Here is a 5,533-nt window from a genome sequence, read left to right on the forward strand (position 1 = left end):
CCCTCGCTGGACAAGTGAGCTCACCTACCCTCATCACTGAAAGTCCTATGCGTGTAGCAGGTGTATACCAGAATTCTGCTCTTGAACGTCGGGTTCCAATTACTGACCACCATTTCTTCACTACCTGGTTATCTCAGGGAATCTCAAACCCAACAACCCCAAATAGGGCTTTGATTCCCTTCCCTAGCCTGCTCCTCCTCCTTTCCCAAGTTAGTCAATGGCAGCTCTAATGATTCAGACAGGGCACTACCCTTGAATCCTCCCATCTCCATCCGATACACTCCAAAGGCGTTTTTCTCAGCTCCTAGGACTTCCTGCCTTCACAACTGTTCCCACCTAGAAACCCCGCTCCTGCCTGGGTCCTCTGTCCCCAAGCAGCCCTCTGCCTGCTGTATCCACAAGCCCTAAACCTCACTCAACTGGCCACGCAGGGGCTGGCACCCCCCTTAGAAGACACACCCCGTTATTTCGTTGCTTAAAATGACCCAATGGCCTCCCTGTTACTCAAAGCAAAATCCAAGATCTCTGGGTGACCTCAAAAGCCATCTCAGTGCTGACCTCTCCTCCCCCACCCTGTCTCCCGGTTCCAGCCCCATGGCTGCCAACTACCCTTGAACACCCTCAGCTGGCACACCTCAGGCGGGCCTGTCACAGCCTGAGAACCCGGCACAGAGAGCAAGTCAGGCTCACGCTTACAGGCTCAGGTTTCGTATCTGGTGGTGAGTGGTCCTCTCTATCAAGGTGCTTCCAGAAAGAAAAAAAAAGTCACCTTTCCAAACTGCACCTTCAGCACCACGCTCTGGTGTCTCCCTCCTGGGCTTTCTACTTACTGCTCATGGACACCTGCTGCAATACGGTCATTTGCTGCTCACTGCCACCGGCCACGGCCCAGGCATTTGTTTGTGACCGTCTTTCTCAGATCGGAAGCCCACATCTGATTTGTTCACTGATGTATGTCCCCTGTACCAAGAAAACTGCCTAGAATGTAGTAGGCACTCAGGTTTTTTTAACTATTTATTTTTAGAAGGGGGTCTGGTGGAGCCCGGTCTGGCCTTGACCTTGATCTGTAGCCAAGGACGACCTTGACCTCCGGATCCTATTCCCCTCCCCTCCCGAGAGGTGGGACCACAAGCAAGCCCACCTTACTCAGCTGCACTCAGCTTTTCTCAGTGACTGAATGAACAAAGGGGAGTTTGTGCTTTAAAATGGACCCCTGCCTTCTGAGGGGTCAGGTCAAGAGACCCTTCCTGGACCCCGCCCCCCAGGAAAGTTGAGTCCTCTCTTAGGGACCCCAGAAGCACAAGGCCATTAAAGCTACATGGAGAAAACAAGCCGGTTTCTTAGGAGCCTCCATTCAGAAAGGCCCAGGTGCTTTCAGCAGCGCAAACCAGGAATTCAGTGGCTTGCGGCCTGTAAACCCATCAAGTCTGTCCAAAAGTGACCGGCACCAAGCCGTGTGCGGCTCTCCTGCCTTTCGTGGGATCAGGGTGTCCTTCTGGCCTGCAAAGGGGCCCATTTCCCGTGTAGACACAGCTATCACTCTCAGAGCCAACAATTCTCCAGGGCTCCCAGCTGTCCCCAGAGCTTAGCTGGTACCTTCTGATTGCATCTCCAAAGGAATAAAATAAATTCCAATCCGCGCTGTTTATTTCTCCTTCTGTTCACCCAAGGCAGGCCTGGTGTGGCTCCCGGGATCCTCAGTGGGTAACCAAGGTGATTTCCTGGTAGGGGTAGGGCAGGGGGTGGGGGTTGTGGTGTGTGGGGGGGTGACACCTCAGGAACCTTCACAGTGAGAGAAGTGGGGAGCTGCAACTTAGCTTGAAAGGGGGTGAGGGTGGGGGTGGGGTGTGTGTGCAGGGGAGAAAGACAAACAGAACAAAACCTGCCCCACACAACCGCAGCCACATTTGCATAACAGAGACCAAGCTCGGCTTAGAAGGAGCGGTAATTAGAGTCTCAGGTGACGGGGACACTTTCCAAATGTGCCGAGAGGAGATGCACGAACACTCAACCTTGAAGTGGAAGAAGGACATAGAATCCAGGATCCTGGCGGTGTTGGAGTTGGGCAGGCAGGTGACGCCGCCGGGAGGTTCGCAGCCTGTGGCCGGAGTGTGTGGTGAAGATGGAGGTCTGGGGGGGTCAGGGCCATGGTCTTAGATCAATCTCTTCCCTCTCGCTGAGCCCCGGGCCTCAGCTTCTCCTCTTAAAAAAGGACATGGCAGGGTCACCTTGAGTATGGTGTCTGTAAATGGTGACCTTTATTAGCAGCAGCGGATAATCGGTGTCCTACCTCCCATTGCTTGGGTTGAATGGTTCTTTGTAGCAGGCGTTCTCTTTGGGCCACCAACTAGTCCCAAATAAAGAGACGAAGCCTTGGTACTAGTTATGACTGCTTGGCCTCATCTCACGCTTGTCCCACCAGCTCCTTCCTAGAACGTATCCTAACCTGTTTTGTCTTTCCTGCTTCCTCTGTGTCTGGCTGCCTGGTGGCTGCCTGGCTTACTGACACACACACACACACACACACACACACACACACACACACACCCGGCTTCTCCCTCTCTTTCTCCCTCGGTGGTCCCTTCTCTCTCTAGCCATGACTCCTCCTCCTCCTTATTCTCTCTGCCCGCCAGCCCCACTTATCCCTCTACGGCCTAGCTATTGGCTGTTCAGCTTTTTATTAGACCAATCAGGTGCCTTAGGCAGGCAAGGTGAAACAAATGTAGCACATCTTTACATAGTTGAACAAATGCAGCTTAAGTAAATGCAACAGACCTTTACATAGTTAAAACAATATTCCACGACAGTTCCTGATGACAGAGACTGGACATTTTCTCAGCATTGGTCGATTCCCGACACCCGGTGTTTGTTTCTTGGGTGTTGTGGCTCTGACCAACAGCAAAGCAAACATCTAAACCTCTGTCTGTTGCCATCATAACTCAGCAAAGCCTTAGGGACCTGGAGGATGCAACACTCCCTACAAACTTCTAGGTAATGTCCGGGTGTTGGAATCAGTCCCTGGGTTTCCAAGAAGAGTAGACAGCAAGGGCTTTAAAAGAAGGGCAGAGTCAGTTCCGCCTCACCTCGCACCTGGATCCGGCATTAGGCCTACTTGCTGTGGTGAGAGCAGAATGAGCCGACATTTGTTCTTAAAGGGGTGTGTGTGTGTGTGTGTGTGTGTGTGTGTGTGTGTGTTCACTTAAGTTGTGGTTATTGTGGTTATGGGTGTATTACTGCAAGTCAAGAATTAGCTAAAGCTAAGAGTTTGTGTTCTGGTGGTTTCCATGGAAACCCAAAGCTCCTTTGCCTCCCTCTCTCCTTCCCTCCTCTGTGATAGGAGACACTCCTCTCAACAGGAGGGCCAAGGTGGGTTACAGAGGAAGTCATCATCCCAGCCTCAGCTGCTCTAGACCCTGGCCAAGAGGTGCCTGTAAACCCAGCGCGTCCACACTGATGTGATGGCCACGGAGCCGGTGGGCCACCAGCTCCTGCTCCAAGGTCACCACCTTCTCAGACTCCACCCCGCCCTGAAAGCCCTCTGGTGTTGTGGGCTTAACTGTGCCCAGAGACACAGCTGCACACTCCGGATGCCATGTTCTCTGAGACCAGAATTTGTCTTTAAAACAGAAAAACAACATGGAGTTACAAAGGAGGAAGCTGGAAGAGCCGGAGGGGAGAACGGAGACAGGGCAGGAGAAAGAATGGAGACGGCTACTTCCGACCCTTCACCAGCTTAAGAAATAGTTTTTAAAATTTTTACCTATGGGTTCTAAACAAATGTAAGCTTATCCTGTACATTTTGCAATCTGCAGGTTGCCTACTTGATGGCACATGGTATATACACACACACACACATATGTGTGTGTGTGTGTGTGTATACATACATACATCCCTCCTGCAGTGAGTATTAAAAGTTCTCCCCACCTCCTTCTGTAGTGTTTGCTGGTAATCACTTCCCTTCGTAGTGAAAAGAGCCACAGACTCAAGGTTCCATTTAACCTAACAACTGGTGTGTGTGTGTGTGTGTGTGTGTGTAGCATGACTCCAATCCCATCGATGTATCCATTAACCTGTGTCATGGCTACAAAGACCCTAGGCCAGAGGTGTCATTAAGAACCACCCCTTTATGGAGATGCAATTGGCACAGAGAAGCTACAAAAGCTGTCCAAGGTCACACAGCAAGCAAGTGGGAGAGTTTGTGCTTGTGGCGAATTTAGAGAGCTGTCATCCAATCACCTGGCTTTACAGAGACTCACAGTCTTTGATCTTTCCAAGGTCAGAGAGCCTAGGAGCAGGTGCCATGTGCAAGTATCCAGATAAGCCTCCGTGTCCCCATCCTGCCTCACAGGCAAGCTCCTTATTGCAAGCACAGCTGCCTCCTGCCTCTGGGGTTCAAGCCCTTGCTCCCTTTCCTTCGGGGGCCCCCTACCCAGATGCCCTGTCAGACGTCAGTCTCACCTTCCTGGTGAAAGTGGGGGAGTTCTGCCCAGTAGTCCCTGCTAAGAATGACAGCACCACCCACCGCCCTGTCATCTCTGCCTAGCTCTGTCCCCGTCAGACGCCTCCCAGCTCACAGCTGTCTGTCAGCAGCTGCTCCAGGATATAAATAACCAGCCGTTGGCAGAGGCGCCCTGGGCCGGGTGGGAGGGGGCAGAGTTGGGAGGCGACACACCGTGAAGAAACAGAGGTCCTCCTGTGGGCTCAGATACCCAAACCTGTTCCTCTAGGGAGCTAGCTAAAGCTCAGAAGAGGAGAGGGATTGGGGCTCAGCAAGAGGGAGGGCCAGGGAGCCAGCTGTCCCCGCGTCCCTGGGCTTTCCAGTGGCTGCAAAATCTGTGCTACTGCACCAATCCAGTCCTTCAGTCCACACCCTGGTTCTTGAGGAAGTATTTGAGAGACCCCTCCCCTCCAGAGTGTGGGTGTCAGGATGCCTGCTCACACTAGGGGGAGGATTGTGCCAGAGAGGAGGGGTCCCAGGACCTGAGGCAAGCACAGAGTGGGACAGGAAGGAGAAGAAAAGTTTGAGCAGGAATGGAAGCACATGAGAACGTTTATCAAGCCTCGCCCAGATGTTGGCTATATATACACACACACACACACACACAGATGCACACACACACACACACACACACACACACAGAGATAGACACACACAGATGCACACACACAGATGCACACACAGACACATACACAGATGCACACACACACACACACATACACACAGACAGACGCACACAAACCACCTCAATTCCTTGGATTACCTTTTCACTACTAAGGACAGGGACACTAGAGTAATGAAGAGAAAGAAGAAAAAGTGAGGCTGGAAGAAACCTGGGAGGTCACCAGCTCACTCCTCGTCTTCTGTTGGGGAGACATGGAGAAGTCGGTGACAGTCTCCAGACACAGCCAGGCAGTGGCAGGCCGAACTGAGGAGGACAAGATGGTGGCTGGTAGTGGCTACATCACTGTCCTCTTCCTCTGGGACCATCTGACTGCTGGGGATACATGCTACTTTAGGAAAGTCCTGTGAGTG

The sequence above is a fragment of the Peromyscus maniculatus genome, chromosome 11 (genome assembly GCF_049852395.1).
Source record: "Peromyscus maniculatus bairdii isolate BWxNUB_F1_BW_parent chromosome 11, HU_Pman_BW_mat_3.1, whole genome shotgun sequence".
NCBI lineage: Eukaryota > Metazoa > Chordata > Mammalia > Rodentia > Cricetidae > Peromyscus > Peromyscus maniculatus.